This window comes from Nuphar pumila, chromosome 2 (genome assembly GCF_984573655.1).
Source record: "Nuphar pumila chromosome 2, dmNupPumi1.hap1.1, whole genome shotgun sequence".
Classification (NCBI taxonomy): Eukaryota; Viridiplantae; Streptophyta; class Magnoliopsida; order Nymphaeales; family Nymphaeaceae; genus Nuphar; species Nuphar pumila.
Window position 1 is genome coordinate 129,017,998 of NC_143250.1, and position 17,909 is coordinate 129,035,906.

A 17,909-nucleotide genomic window follows, 5' to 3' on the forward strand; every position below is an offset into this window, starting at 1 on the left:
AAAAATTTAAAAAAATATATCTAAATATACAAATAAAAAAATGCTTTATTCATGAAGCAACAAACAATATAAAATAAGAAATAACTGATAAATACTGAAAAATATGAGAATAACTTGTAAAACAGTAAAAGTGACATTAGCGAAACAACTTAATTTATCTAAGTATCTAACAAATAAAATATGGCATTCAATGAAAATTTAGCAAAATCGCTAACAATCAAATTCCTCTACATCATCATATAATGCACACAAATTCATCTAACATTTTAAACAAACATTAAACTAATTTTTCATACATGTTTGAAAAATTAGCTCTATCAAACTACTAAAATCACACATAATAATAATCCATATCTACACTTATTCTCACAAACAAAAAAACAAACATTTTCATTTAACAATTTTTTTTTTAATTTCCATGATCTAAGAGTCACAGTCACATGCATATTTGCAAATAATTATACAAACTGAAAGTAACAATTTCACATGTACTACTTTTTTCTAAACAAACTAAAGCATAAAGTAATTAACAAAATTGACATATACAAATTTTATATACTGTCAGTTAATTGAAAAAATCCAGTCATTAATAAGAAGGGAAGAAGAAGAAAAACAGGGAAGAAAAAGGCTGGAATAATAATAATAATAATAAGAATAAGAAGAAGAAGAAGAAGAAAAGGAAGGAGGAAAGAAGAAGGGAACAAGAAAAAGAAGAAGAGAGGAAGAAGAACAAAAGAAGAAAGTAAAAAAACAAATGAAGAAGAGACAAAAGAGAGAGGGGGAGGGGGGTATGTACCTCATCTTCTTCTTTCGGCAGAAGAGAGAGAGGGAGTTCCCTAACCCATCGGGCCTCCCCCCCTCCCCCCTTTTTTTTACATATTATATTTGGTTCAAACGAGGGCTTTGACCCCCATTTGATCTAATCATTTTGAGGTGTGTGCCTCGCCTTGAGGCATACGCCTCAGGGCCTATGAGGCGCATGCCTTGAGGCATACACCTCAAGGTCTATGAGGTGCATGCCTCAGGCCTTTTGTGCTATACATGCGTGCCTCAAGGCACAATGGGCCTCACCTTGAGGCGAGACACACTTTTTGTGCCTTTAGGTGTGTTTTTAACCAAGGTTTTAAGTAACGTATCGCTACCTGTATCGGTCAGTCCAATAGTAACACCATATCCTAAGTCACAGGAATTTGGCCAACCAGGTGCCGCACCTGGGTGCGCGTGCGGTCAACCTGACCTTGGGTGAGATCAACGCACCCAGGGTCATTTCTGTCCAGCTTTTAGACTTTAAAAAAATTTTTCTGCCCAATGAAATGGACTGTGGACGCGACGCAGGTGCGCGTGCGCCGTGCGGTCAACCTGACCTTGGGTGAGATCAACGCACCCAGGGTCATTTCTGTCCAGCTTTTAGACTTTAAAAAAAAAAATCTGCCCAATGAAATGGACTGTGGAGGGGTGGATTAGGGCACATTTTTTTTGCCCTAATCCTCCCTTCCTCTCCTCTCGACCTCTCCTTCTGAAGCCGAAGCCGGCGACGACCTCTCCGCCGAACCCCGATGCCACCGACGACCTATTCGCCGGACCTCTCCTCCTTAGGTACTCTCTCTCACTCGCTCTGTCTCTCTTCTCTCTGTTTCTCACTCTCAATCTCTCTCCCACCCTATATTTTCCTCTCTCTGCAACCCTCTCTCAAAACCCCTCTCTCTCCCGCCCTCTCTTTCCCTCTCCCAAACCCCTCTATCCTGCCCTCCCTTTTCCTCTCTCTGCAACCTTACTCTTCCTCCCATTTTCTGTGTGTTTATGAAGTGCTCCCAATGATTTCAACGTTGCTTTCTCATACACTATGCTCTTACACATTGTATACTGTGCCATTATCCTTGGGCAACTAGGAAGGCACATTAGAATCAGCTGCTGAGTTGCTGGTTTTACCAGAATAGAGACAGTTCTGCCGGACATAATCCGCAGGGGGACACTGCCTTGCATTGACAGTTCATGTTTATACTTGTTATTTGCAGTACTACGGCTAAGAATGCTCTCTTCGTCACTAATTTATAGATGGCTTTTGTTGTTCTGTCTTCTTCAAGCATAGCTCCAGCATGCTAAGCTAATTCTGGAAAGCAGTAATCATCCAAACCAAACCCGAAACTATGTACTCAGATTTGATAAAGTGAGGAGCATCCAATTAGCAATTAGATTTGAATTCATGTTGAATAGTTGAAGCTTCACACTTAAATTTAAAACCGATAGACTCTTGATTATGTTGGTTTTTATGATGTAGAATATAATTGTAGATTGTTAATTTGATTTATTGCATGCATGATGATGAATTGATTTGATGATAATTGTGATAATTGTTTTTTATTTCATTAGTGTTACTGTTGCTAACTGTTAAAACTTAAAAATTATATATATATATATATATATATATATATATATATATATATATATATATATATAATTTTTTATATTTTTGCCGCACCCCCGCACCTGCACCCAAGTGACATAGACCATATCGTATCTTATTGTAAACATATCATAATTTTTTAATAAAAAAATCCAACAAAATAAAAAAAAAATCAAGAAAAATCAGAAAAATTTAGTAAAAATTCTAAAAAAATTATATCACATGAAATAATGATGAATCATAAAATCACATATGAAGCATTTATGTTTTTATGAGCAACATAAGACATCATCAATCATCAACTAATATAGAATCATAGATAATATTGCATGTATATCTCACAAGAAGAATGCAAAATATTAAATATCTTGCAATTAAGAATATACCACAATACTCACACTTTCATATTACATAAAAAAACAAAATAACCAAGTTTATCCCTAATTTACTGTTAAATAACCAAGTTTTTAATAAAACATGATACATCAATAATCATAATTATCTTCATCATCAATATCTTCTTCTTCTCCTCTTTCAACATCCACATTGTCTCTAAGATACGTGGGGTCTTCATCATTTACTTTTTGTGTTCATTGCATGTTAATCCACTAAATATCCTCTTCATTCAAAAGAGTTTTTGCTTTTTCTTTAACCCATGCCTCCAATTCATCAAAATGTTCCAAATTGATTGGATCAATTGCTCTTTGTGCTTCCTTACTGTTAACTTTTTGATTTGCCTAAAAAGCTGACATAAAAAAATTAAAATTGCTTGAGTTTTGAATGAAAATAACAAATAAACTTTATAATTTTATATACCTTTGGTAAGTTATAGTGAACGTAGATGAGGTCATTGAGCCTTTTGTGTTCCAATCTATTTCTTCTTTTGGTATGGATTTGCTCAAAGACATTCCAGTTTTTCTCGTATCTACTTGCACTACATGTTTGGCTAAGAATGCGAATGACAAAAGCTCTTAAATTTGGAACATTACTTTCAAACTTGGCCCACCACATGTCTGAAAAAAAAACAAGAAAATTAGAAATTAGAAGACAATAACATATACAATCATACAAAATATCATAACTAACAATTTGAAACTAAAATTGAAATGGACAAAATAAATTACCTAGATGCTATGTCACATGGGTTCGGGTGCGGGTGCGGGGGCGACACGGGTGCAGCGCAATTTTAAAAATTTTGGACACGGGGACTCGACTATATATATATATCCAGTGTGTTCATATATCTATATAAATTTTGGACACGGGGACTCGACTCGTGACTCTTCCTAGTTATCTCAGATCCTGAACTAACCGAGTTAAAATAGTAGTATAACTGGGTTAGAACCAAACTCGGCTGAGTTTATCATTGACTTGGCTGAGTCTTAGCTACCATGGGAATAAAACATCATCAAGGTATTAATTAAAAACATTAACTAAAAGCATGTTCTGGTAAATGCATTAAACATCTTTTGCAGTTTTGCTAAAATTCATAACATTAATTAAAAACATTAAAAACTTTTAATTTTTCAAAGCTAGATTTGAAAAAGAGAGAGAGAGAGATCTCGGTGGATGAGAAAGTGTTGCTACTCCTAGATGAGAATTTATTAGCTTTTATAAGAGAGAGAACTGGGTGGATGAAAAGTGTTGGTACTGGTGGATGAAAATTTATTAGCTTTTAAGATTGAGAGAGAGAATTAAATGATAATATTTAAGAATAATTTTTTTTTCTGGGGCTTATGTTTAAGACTCATGCTATATATATATAAAGATCTTTTTTTTCCTAAAAATGGACATTTTTGGACTCAGTCAACATTGACCGAGTCCAAAACAATGACGGACTCGGCCTTGACTCGTTGACCGAGTCCGACTCGGCATTGATCGAGTTCGGTCTGAGGCCGCGCCTGTGTCCGCACCCGTGTCGGGGCGTGTCGACTCGGGTGCGACACCTCCCTAGCCGAGTCCGTGTGACATAGCCTAGATGCATCGTGACATGGTTTCACATTGCTGCAGGTATCCCTATATCATATTGTGAATTATCATAAGTTTCTATTTCCTAATGAATTTGATCTTGAATGCTATAATCATGGTATAACCTTTTGATGCAATCCAAAAGTCCTTTGTTGATTTTTCTGTCCATTTTAAACGTAGAGGAATATTTAAATGTAAGATTTAAATAATATGCTGCAACATGAAGAGGTTGATGAAGTTGCTCCGTCCACCTATAATCAATGATGTTCTATATAGGTATGTACAATTTTTTCTTCTCCTTCAAATTATCTCTACTGATCTCTTTTGCCTTATCCATGGCCTTATACATATAACCCATAGCTGGTTTGTCTTCACTATCAACCAATCAAAGCACTTTCACTAAATGTATAGTTATTCTCAACAACTTGATTTATGAATCTCAAAATTTACTTTTGAATACCATATCTACAATTTTTCTGGGCCTTTTTTTTGTACATGGGGATATGCATTATTCTCATATGATGAAAACAATTTTTTTAGTGCAGCTCTATTCTTTACTATACTTTGCACTGTCAAAAAATTCATAGCAAATCTAGTAACTACACTACGAATTAATTCAGCACCACCAGTATACTTTCTCATTAGACTCAAAACTCATGCATGATTGTAAATAAATTTAGTAATTTCTTGGCAGCATTTAAATGTCTGATGTATCTTATCCATGTTGTCGATGTTCTCAAGCATGAGGTCTATGCAATGGGCAACACACGGGGTCCAAAAGAATGACCAAAAAAGTTTTTTGCCAATTCTTTACCTACAACAACAACAACTACTACGCCCTCGTCCCAAAACAATTGGGGTCAGTGATATGAACCAAAAAAGAAAATCATTTTGGGTCTTCCACATGAATCCTTTTCCTCCAATCATTTCTATTCAATGCCATGTACTCGGTGAGGTTCAAAGCATTCATATCCTTTCCTATCATCTCCATCCAAGTCTTCTTAGGCCTACCTCGACCTCTTTTAACTAATATATTTTTCCATTTCTCCATCCTTCTAACTGGAGCATCATTAGGCCTTCGTTGAATATGTCCAAACCACCGTAAACAATTCTCTCATCTTATTTTCAATGGATGCAACGCCTACCTTTTTACGTATCTCCTCGTTTCGAATCTTATCTTTTATTGTATTTTCACACATCCATCTAAGCATATGCATCTCAGCTACACTCATTTTTTGAATATGATGTCTCTTGGCAGCCCAACATTCCGTACCATATAGTAAAGCAGGCCTAATTGTCGTCCTATAAAACTTTTCCTTCAACCGCAATGGCATTCTACGATCGCACAACACTCCAGTTGCACTTTTCCATTTCATCCACCCAACCTTTATCCTATGATTTACATCTCCATCAATTTCTCCATACTTGTGAATGATAGATCCCAACTATTTGAAACAGTCATCCACCAATATTTCTTGCTCACCAAGCTTCACTACACTCCCATCACTACTTCGTTGCTTACTAAACCGACATTCCATATATTCTGTCTTACTCTTACTCAACTTAAAACCTCTCGCTTCCAATGTCTGTCTCCATAATTCTAACTTAGCATTAACTCCAACTCTAGACTCATCGATTAAAACAATATCATCAACAAACAACATACACCACGACACATTTTCTTGAATTGATTTCGTAAGCTCATCCATCACTATAGCAAATAGGAAAGGGCTTAATGCAAATCCTTGATGTAACCCAACCGTTATAGGAAAATTGGTTGTCACCCCTCCACAAGTGCGAACATTGGTTACTGTTCCTTCGTACATATCTTTAATTATACTAATGTACTTGAGAGAAACACCTTTCTTCATCATTGTCCAATAGAGAACATCCCTAGGTACTCTATCGTATGCCTTCTCCAAATCAATAAAAACCATATGCAAATCTTTGTTCCTCTCTCTATATCTCTCAATAAGTTGTCTAAGAAGATGTATAGCTTTCATAGTTGATCTTCCAGGCATAAAACCAAATTGATTCTCCGATATCATGACAACCTTTCTCAACCTATACTCAATCACCTTCTCCCAAAGTTTCATAGTATGACTCATGAGTTTTATACCATGATAGTTTGTGCAATCTTGTATATCACCCTTATTCTTATATAGAGGCACCAAAGTACTCTTCCTCCACCCATTAGGCATCTTATTTGTCCGCCAAATCTTGTTAAAAAGATTTGTCAACCATTCTAAACCTTTCTCACCCAAGCATTTCCAAGCCTCGATAGGTATACCATATGGGCCAACTGTCCTTGATTTCATTTTCTTCAAAGCCTCTGTAATTCATCTCATGAAAAGGAATGGAGAAGTCTCCAAGATCCTGTGTAACGACCCCAATCCAGACCCTTTAAAAATGCAGAATATTTTTTTTTTCTAGAAGTTGCGGAAACCTTCTCAGAGATCTGGGGTCCTCACAGTTCCACTTTCCATTGGATAGCCCAACCACCACAAACGAAGTTGCAATCATCATCCATATCAACAAACTAAAACTCTTTTATTAATGAGTAAGAAAATTTCAAAGACAAGGTTTTCTTAAACTGAAAGTAAATTAACAATTGCAGAAATTAAAAGAACTAAAAGACAAAAGAAAGAGCCACTATATCCTCTACTGAAGCTGACAAGCCCAAGTATGACTCTCATCCATCCCCAGTAGCCAGTCCAGCCTCACTGTTCACCATGTTCTGTGAAAAACCAATAAAGTAGGGTGTCAGAACCGAAATTCTGAGCACAACTACTTCTAAAGAAACCAGGTGAGATAAAAAACATGGATAAGATTTCATGCAGTGATTTGAGTGAGTGCAGATATAAAATTTGCAACATTCAAATATCTATAACTACCAACAATTGCATGTGCTCACCAGTCAAGAATAGTAAATCAGTACCATATATCAAGAACTAAATTTCCAAATCTTGCAGCATGATTTTAATAAGTAAATCCTATGCTACGACCAACTCATGTCATGATATAGATAATGATTCAAACATGCATGATCTAATGCATAACAGAAAAATGCATGATTATGTGCAATGCATGATTTCTTTTGTTATCTTTCATTTATGTTCCATCTTTCCATATGCATGCCCTATTAAATGCACACATCTTTAAGTTCCTCTTTTTAATTATCGTGGCCCGTGGATACACCAAACGGGTACAAACCCCGATGTCAAGTAGGTTCCCAGGGTAGCTTAACACACAATTTGTATTTTATTACTAGGTTCCAACTTAGCCCTCGACCGATATCAGGAAACAACACCATCCAGCGGAACATTAGACCTCCACATCTAATGTCGAGGACACAAGGGACACCCCACGCCTACAAGTGCCACTTTCTTGGTACCATAACAACAGCTGTTTCAAACACACCACTCCCGGGTAAAGTGGCGGACTCTCCCTAAAACAGTGGCATGAGAAAAAACCTCAATATCGGGTTCAGGAGACCAAATTACAGCACACTGAGTTTTTGTATCCTCACAGTCTCCCCCAGACCGGATATCCAAGATTCTCATACTTCAGATGAGATATCCCAGAATGTATATTACACTGTTCTTGTTCATTATATTTTTAATTGAGTCCATTTCTTTAAGTTTGCCACACATATGCAAAAGTAAAGTGAAAACCCTGCATCCTCCCTTGCAGGGACCCATTCGGGACTCCAGCCCGTACAAACCACCAGAACAGTGCAGTAAAGTGCCAAACCATCTTATGTGGTTCAAGTGATGCATTTAAAAACATATGTGAAAGACAACCAAACCCACGACTCTCCAGGCCGACAATAGTCCATTTAGGCCATCAATGCATCCCACAACCAAAATCATAACTTGCAATGTATGCAATAATACCAACATAATTAAAAATGCACATTCATTCATACCATTTTAACAATGTGCATGAGCTTTCACAGTCATATGCATGTGTAACCATCCATGTGTAAGTGCTTTCATGTAATCACTTAACACACATGCATTTATCCATAGTTTCATAAGTATATGAGAATATTTCTGCATGATTATACATGCCAATAAACTTCGATCCCATATATGCACATGCACTTGAAACCAAATCATACATGCATGATAATTAAACATGTCCTATAATGTAGATACATGAAACCTTCCATTCATAACATGAGTTATCATCCACCCCCATGCACATAAACCGAATCTAGAAATTTATATGTCAGGGCTGCACGCATTTACATCATGTATGCACCTATATCAAAACAACTTTGCCATGACCTATTAATAGACATCAAATACCTCACATGTTACAACTATGAAGCATGCTAACATGTGCCAAATGCATGTGCACTCATGCAACCCTAACACAATCATAAGCATGTCATACCTCAATCATATGCATCTTCACTATGTGTGTCACCTCCATCACATACGTGTATCCACCAATGCATATCTCCTTCGAGTATGTGCATGTGCACATAAATTACACATTTTTATCGAGTGTACATGCTTATATTAATTGCACGATATCAATAACTTGCCAGTTAAATGACAACACATGCTCACAATAATATCAATAACCGATCCATGATCTCATTCAAAATTGCACAACCAGTAAAATGATATACTAAGATAACATTTCACATATTCACCGGGCATAAGTGTAAGTTTCTGCATATGCTAGAGAAGTTGATCGGGCTTATCAATCTCGGACCTAACATCCTCCCAGCTGAAAAATAGCCTGTCAACCAACCCAACTATCTACATATGCTGCAGGAACAGAACTGGAAAAATCTTAGGCATAAGCAATATTTTCATCTATTTCACATGTATGAAATTAGTATTATGGACAGCACCAACCATGACAGACATGGTTAGCTTAATGCACGTGTATCAACACGCATTCAAGTTGTTTCTCTCACGATTTCAGTGTCAGTACAACCCACACACACACACACAGTTTTATAACAGAAGTTTCATTTTCTGCTCGGCACTGAAACAACCCACGGAAGGTGGGTACCTCACAAGTATTTTTCCCAGTCAGAATTTCAGTTACACTAAAGGATATCTGGTTCAGGATATACTGGTATCAAAACCCAAGAAGGCAACCTAAGTTGGACTTCTTCAGGACAGGTCCACAATAATAAGTAAAATATTAAAAGAAAGTTAATCTTGCTAAGTTTTAAAAGCACAGAGAACTATTTAAACACATCGACTTCATAATGTCAAACGCAAACTTCATTTGCATAGTAGATTCAGCCTTTAGAATGAATGCAATAGCCAAACATCAATTGTTCCTAGACACCACCAGGGAACGGTTACTTAAACTACGCAATATAAGAAAAAGAATAAGCTTGTGAAATACAGAAAATACAATTTGATCTAATCAATAGGATGCATAAACCATGTACTACTGATGAAACTCAATCATGTTCATAGAACAACATGAACAATGCACCACTAACAAGTCTTGTATAAGAGCTTGTGATGCCCAAATTTTTATGCAGCAACTTAATCTAAGCCTTCAACCCAAATTAAAAATAAAATCAGCCCCTGTGGATTTAACGTACACAGTATACCTATTTTTTTCTTCTTTTTTTTTTTGAATCATACGAGTCACAGGCCAGCACCCAGCCGACCCAGTCGGCTGGGCCTGCTATGGCCCGGTCCAAAAGATGTAGAGCACACATGTATCTATATGAAAACCCTTCAAAATTTCGAAACTACTTGATTTGGGGTGGAACACAACATAGTGCAGACTTTGCAACACAATACACCCGAAAATCACATTAAATCCTACCAAGTTGGATTACCTATGCATGCCGAGTAGAATTTTTTTCCCTTTTTCCTAAATCGGAACCTACACGGCTGTGGCCATCCCCTACCTCAGCCGTCCCTCTTTCACAATGGAAACCCCAAACCTCCAAACCATAGGTTAGGGTTTTCGGATTAGGGTCGATGGAAACCCCCAAAACGAAATTTAATCCTCGAAGCAACAAAGGAAACAACAATCAACCATGCAAAAAGGTCCCCAGGGACCCTCACCTCAAAAGACTACACGGGATCGAACCCATGTTCGATCCCTCACCTAGAATCGAAAGGAGCATCGTACCTCTTTGAAGCTTTTCCGGCGATTGGAGGCTGCAGTCGCGTGGGTGGGGCCGGCTGGGGTTGCTCCTTGCTGCTGCCGTGACAGGGAGCTCGCTGGAGGTCGGCGATGGTGGATGTGGGTTGCTGCAGCTCGTCGGCGATCTTCTACCCTCCGACGCACGCACACAGACAGAAAAAGAGAGGGACGAGGGAGAGAGACGAGATAGATGGGTGAAGAAAGAGAGAGACTGAGTGGAGAGGGCAAAACCCTCTCTCCACTCCCCCCTTTATCGGCGGAACGCGGGGTTGGTTACGCCCTGCGTAACCCCCCTCCCCCTTCTGTTTTCCCCATTCTTGAAAACAAGAATCGGGCTTCTGTTTCACGCCCCCACTTAATAAGTGAAATCGGGTCCGGGTCCGAGCCCGTGACCCGCGACGCTGGGTCCATTTTAATAATGGACCCGGTTTCGCTTATGAGTGCCGGATCCTTAGTTGGATCCGTGGATCCAACTGTGGGTCCGACCCTCTATACTAAACTTTATTTATTTTTATTTTTTTTTATAAATACTATTAATTATTTGTTTTAATTAAAATTACTATTATAAGTATAATTTAATGCCCCATTGTGGTTTATTTACGCATTCTTTTATGGATCCGGTAATGGATCCGAGGCTCAAAATTAGAAAAACACCCGTTATTTTCCAATAAGCTTAAATAATTAGTTGTCAAAAAGATTGAGGTTATTACATCCTGAGCATGACTTTTATTAAATACTTATCAAAATAATCTTTCCATCTCTCCTTAATCTTCTCATCTTTGACTAAAACATTTTACGTTTCATCTTTTATACATCTAACCATACCCAGATCCCTCGATTTCCTATCTCTCATCTTTGCAAGCCTATAAATATCCTTCTCGCCCTCTTTGGTATCCAACTTGTCATAAACCTCCTTATATACCTTATCCCTCGTGTTTTAAACTACTTTTTTAGCTTCTTTCTTTGCTATCATATACTTCTCCAAATTCTCATTATCACGACTCTTACTTAGATTTCTATAACACTCTCTTTTAACCTTAATAGCTAATTTGACATCCTCGTTCCACCATGATGTATCCTTACCTAGCGGTGCACCGCCTATAGACTCACCCAATACTTCCTTAGCCACCTTTCTCATGCCACTCGCTATCTTATTCCACATTGATTCTGAATCCTCCTCGAGACACCAATTAGCTTCCTTAACTACCTGCTCTACAAACATTCCTCGTTTAGCTCCTTTCAATGCCCACCACTTAATTCTAAGATCTATCCTATGTCTATCCCTTTTGTGGCATTTTCTAATTCTAAGATCTAAAATTTACTCTATGTCGTGTAGCTACACTTTCTCCCGATATAACCTTACAATCGATGCAACAACTCTTATCTCTCTTTCTAAGTAGGAAAAAATCTATCTGACTCGTATTAACCCCACTTTTAAATGTTACTAGGTGAGACTCCTTCTTCCTAAACCAAGTGTTTGCTAAGAACATATCATAGGACAAACCAAAATCTAAAATCCTTTCTCCACTTTCGTTTCTTTCTCCTATACCATAGCCTCCATGGATACTCTCAAATCCATCCCTACTAATGCCTACATGTCCATTAAGGTCACCTCCGATGAAAAGCTTTTTTCCATAAGATATCTCTTGTACTACTTCATCTAAATCTTCTCAAAATTGACACTTAATGGAATCATCTAAACCTACTTGAGGTGCATAAACACTAATAATATTAATAATATCCATACCTAATACTAATTTAATAAGTAAAATCCTATCACCCTTCCTACGGACCTCAACTACATTATCTATAAACTCCCGACTAATAACAATCCCTACTCCATTCCTATTCCTATTTATTCCTGTATACCAAATCTTATATCCCCAAGGTTCTATTACTTTTGCTTTCTCACCTACCTATTTGGTCTCTTGTAGACATAAAATATCCATCTTTCTCCTACACATAACATCTACTAACTCTACCAACTTACCAGTTAAAGACCCTATGTTCCAAGTGGCTAACCTAATTTTATGGTTTTGAACTACCTTCTTTACCCCCACCCGTCCAACAAAGTGAGGGAACCCTTGCCTATTTGACACCACACCCGGGCGTTGGTGTGACGCGTCGCTTCTGGGTGACGATCCAGGCCTATAGAGTACAGCGCGTTGCTCAATAGGGAACGCACCAACGAAATTCTCATATTGGTTCATATTCATAGGGTGTGACTAAGTTTTTATGTTGGGTGTCACTGGCCTACCGCAACCCTCCTCCTTTATCCGGGCTTGGGACCGACAGTGTATAACTAAACAGTTATACACAAGCGAAGTTTTTGCCAATTCTTTACCTGTTGCCCTATAATTTGCTGCATTATTAGTAATGGATTGTACAATGTTTTGAGGTTGAACCTCTTTCATAAGCTGGTCGAAATCCCTTAACAATAGATCTGCTGCCTTGGATGTATAAGTCAAATAAATTGATTTCAAAAACATGGTTCCTTTGGGGCAATAAACTAGAAAATTTATCAAGGTTCTCAACTTTCTGTCTGTCCACCCATCTGCCATGATGCTAGATCCAGTTTGCCTTATCTCATCACAATATGCCTTCACTTCTTTAACATTAACATTTAAAACTTTTTCTCTCAAATCATGATATGGAGGCATTTTATATCCAGACCTAATACTGGTTATGGCATCTGCCATGACTTGAAAACGAAACAAATTTTTCATATTTGAAAGGAATCATAAAGCATCTCCCAATCGTGACATCCGCCTGCTCGACTAAATGTTGAGGAGCCATCACCGTACGAATGTCGGGCTACACCCCAGTGCAATCCTAGGAGGAAAAAAGCTCCTAATAGAGCCTCTAACTCTACCTCGTGGTCCTCCTCTCGAAGAACTCTCTTCTTCTCCTCTCCTTTCTCCTCTTCTTGTTGTGCCCGCGGCGACAACCACAACACTATTACTGGCACCCAACCTATAACATCCAAAAATTTCTAATGTTTAATAAATTCTGAAAATCAAGTCTTTATCAGTTTTGAAGTAGTTTGGATAGGATTCAGTCTAAAAATCTTGATTTGAATAATTATTGAATCCAAATATTGATCTGAACTCGTATTCAAACTTTTGACGGATCTACACAAAGAGTTTTCAAAGTTCATATTTCAGGGACATATTCATAAATAATTAAATTATCAAGAGAAAAATGGTAATTTGCCACTCCAGTGTCATATTTAGGTAAATTCACCAAATATAAAGGGGTAAAAGGGTAATTTTCATGTTAGGGGGTATTTTCAGGGAATTAATAAAATTGTCAGGGGTAAAATGGTATTTTTCCACCCCTAGTGGCATGTTCAAGTAAATTCTTAAACCATTGGTTATATGAGATCTAAATAAGGGCAATTTAGGTATAAAATTTAGGTATTAAACTATGATTTAATATTTATTTATTTTTTAAATAATAGAACATGATTTTTTGAAAACCATGCTCTTAAAACCATGTCCTCTAGGTGTCAAAAACCTAGAGAGAGGGTGCCACCCTCCCTCTCTCTCTTCCTAACACTTGGCAAGGGAGAGGGTGAGTTAGCCCCTCCTTTATCAGAAAATTGACAGAGGGGGGTGGGGCACTTCCTTTTAAGGCTATAAATAGCCCCCACCTCTTCTCTCTCTACATCAATTCCCTCCCTCACTTTCTCTCTCAAGCTCCCTTTTCTCTCCTATTCCCTCTTTCTCTCTCTAACCCCAGTCCCTTCTCTCTAAAATTGTTAACCCAAATCTCTATCGTTTTTTTTATTTCTTCCGCTAAAACTCTTCGATCCCCTTGCCTTTATTCAACTACGGTATTCGATTTCTCGAAGAAGTTTTGACAGTTCAAAATTGGATTTTTGAGCTCAGTTAGCAGAAGTTTTGCCCAGTTCGACAAAAATTCCAAAATTCTACTGCAGAAGCGTTGCCTGAAACCCTTAGGATTTCTTTTTTGGATTTAAATTGAGGCAATTTTTCCAAAATTTAATCCAATTTCGTTTCTACACTCGGGAGGTTTTGTTAAAAATTTTATAAACATTTTTGAAATACAAAACTATTATAGCAGTACTTTTGGCAAAATTGCTATAAACATTTTTGAAATTTAGAACTATTATCGCAGTAGTTCTAGCAAAATTTTTATAAACATTTATGAAAAATAGAAATATTATAGCAGTAGTTCTAGCAAAATTTTATAAACATTTTAAAAATTTCGATTGATTATAATTAGATTTTTGGTAAAAAATTTATAAACATTTCAAGAATTTTTGAATTATTTAAGTAGTAGTTATGTAAAAAATTTTGTAAATATTTCAGGAAAATTCGAGTTACTATAAAAAAATTTCTGTCGAAAATTTTCAAAACCCTTTTTAGACGTTCAAGCCATTTTTCAGAAAAACCTTTATTAAATTTTTTATGACGAAAAGTCTTGTCAAAATTTTTTATAACTCGAAATCGAGTTCAAGACCTTTTTCGAATATTCGATTCATTATAGATGACATTCTGTAAATTTTTTTATAACAAATAAGGTCATTTTAAAATAGCCTTTAGATTTTTCATATAAATACAATCGAGGTTCTTAAAATGATTTTTAGGATAAGTGCAAATTTTTTTTTATAGGAAAACATAATTTAATATAATGAAAATTCCTACCAGAATACTACTAACAGTGATCATTTTGTCCAACCTCGATACATCCGTTACTATGTAAAAATCAAGTTATTATACCAAAAGCTTGTGATTTAAAATGTTAATTATATTCTGTATACTTGCATCAGAATTGTAGATGTGAATTTTTGTTAGCATGAACAGTTGCATACCTTGATCCGTGTTCGCATGCTTTGAACCATGTTTACATACATTAATTTCTATTTCCTTGTATCAATTCAGGTTAGCATGCTTGAATGTTGGTTATAAAAATTGTTGTTCAATAATGAGATTAGGGTTTAATAAAACCCGTAGGTTTTGAGTTAAAATGCCTGAAATTGTTGTTTATAAAATGAATTATTTTGGCTAGGCTATGGCCAATGTTCGAGCAACATTTGTTGCTATGAAGCATGTTGATGAATGTGTAGCATGTGATAATTGTAGAAAAATATCATTATACTGAAAATTTTCTTATATAAAGTTGTTAAATGAATCATTCTTACACATAATCTTAAAGTGTTTTTTTGCCTTCATAGGCGAAGTGCTTCTATATACAGAGCAACATTAAATGGGTTGAGTACGTAGGATTGTAATTGTTACCTAATAGAAACACATGAAATAATATAGTTTTGGTTTACCTTGGAGAGGGTATGTGGTATGAAAATGTTTTTGGGAGCGAAAGATTCTGTTCGCCCAAACTTCTGCAGAAGTTCAGGATGCATCCGAACCAACGGTTTAGTAGCCCTTGGGGAATTTCTCCCGGTTCCAAACCATTCTCATTGAGATCTGTATACTAGTCATTTGGGGTAATTAAAATACATGACATAATAAGCCCCCAAATGGTCTCGATTGTACGACGACTACTGACCTACGAGTACTCGCAGGGTTAATAAATATCGAAACAAAAGCTTTAATATTTGAATAACTACTTAAAAAATGTAGACAATGTCATTGTTATTAAATGCATGAATCATTATTTATATTAAATGCATGAGTGATTATTTGCATCATACTTAACATATGAGTTGTCATTTGCTGAAATTATATCAGTAGATCTTTATGTTTATTTTTGTTGTATGATACCTAGCCTCAAATGATAATTTTGATATAGTCTGAATCTGAATTGCATAAGTAGAGTTAAATCATGATTTCTGAATATGTTTTGATATTTTAAGTTACCTAAAATCGGTATTTACTTACCAGGCTCTCACAAGTCTGACCCCGTGTTATGGAAAAATGCAGGTTTAGGTACAAGACACCTTGCATGACAGTGGATACTGGACCAAAGTGACATCAAAAAATCAAAATTTTCAAGATCCGGAAAAAACCTTAAGATTTTTATTTTTCAATCCTAAATGTTTAATGGTCCAAACTTTTGTAAAAGACTTTATATATAATACATGTTTGAATTAAATTATGTCTTGATTTATACTGTGATTCTTAGAATGTAACCCACTCGAGGTTTTAAACCGAAGTTTGAAATTGTTTTCGATGTTTATTTTAAAAGAAAAGATTTTTTTTAATTTTTACATATTTTTCAAAGCTTAAAAATCTCGGGGTGTTACACAACCACACATTTTTTCTTCGTTGTAGAACATCATACTTTTGATTTTATGCTATGGGATGTAGCAGAAGTAGAGAGTCCATCTTCGTAATACACATCCTCTAAGGGCTCGACATACCCCATTTTTGCTTTATTCATCTCTCTTTCTTGTATTTTTTCTCTCAGATCATCAAGTAATTGTTGACATTGTCATTTTACGACATCCTGCAATTTTTTTTATATGCATACATGTACATTATAATATGTCTCAACTAAATGATGCTTCAATAGAGAGATACCACCCAAAAAATTATTTTGGTAATAGTTGCATTGATTTTAATCGGTTTCTACTCGCCACTTGAGTGCACTATTCCCATGCCAGATCTTTTGATGCCATCTTCCTCCCAAAACACTCAATAATAATAAAGAATAAAGATTTTTTACTTTAACCCACTTTCTTGAGTGAACAAATGGGTGGAAATGCACTATTAAGAAAATCGTAAAAGCCCTCTCTCTTGCGCACGAACCGGCCCCCAAATCGATCTCACGGAATCTAGGGTGTGTGGGTTTCCCTTCTAACAACCTCTAGACATATGGAGAACTCGGCCCTCAAGCAGCCTTTTAAACCCAAAATAAAAAAAATCGGCTTTCAGGTCTTTTTAGGTACACTATACATGTATTGTAACGACCCCAACTCATACCCCTTGAAAATGCGAATATATATATATATATATATATATATATATATATATATATATATATATATATATATATATATATTCAGAGCGGAAAACTTCCCAGGAACCAGGGGTTCTCACAGTTCCAATTCCAACTGGATAGCCCAACATCACAAAAGAACTTACAATCGTCGTCAATAAGAACCAAAACAAAACTCTTTATTTAGAAATCAAGAATCAATTTCAAAGACAATGTTTATTCAATAGGAAGTAGCAAAAAAAAACTGACTGAAACAAAAGAACTGAAGAGCAAAAATAGATCTGAAAAATGAAACGAAAGGGCCACTCTGTCCATAAGTGAAACCCTCAAAGACCAAGCGTGATCCTCGTGCCTCACAGTAGCTGTCGACTTCACTGATCACCGGTTCCTGCGAAAAACCAATAAAGTAGGGTGTCAAAACTGAAATTCTGAGCACAACTACTTCTAGTGAAACCAGGTGAGACAAGGAATA

At 36.3% G+C, this 17,909-nt stretch overlaps 1 protein-coding gene across 2 annotated transcripts in view; it reads left to right on the forward strand.

Annotated features, from left to right (window-relative positions):
- LOC149847086 (protein HIRA-like) overlaps window positions 1–17,909 on the forward strand; it is a 46,715-nt gene that overhangs the window by 12,960 nt on the left and 15,846 nt on the right. The window lies entirely within an intron of this gene.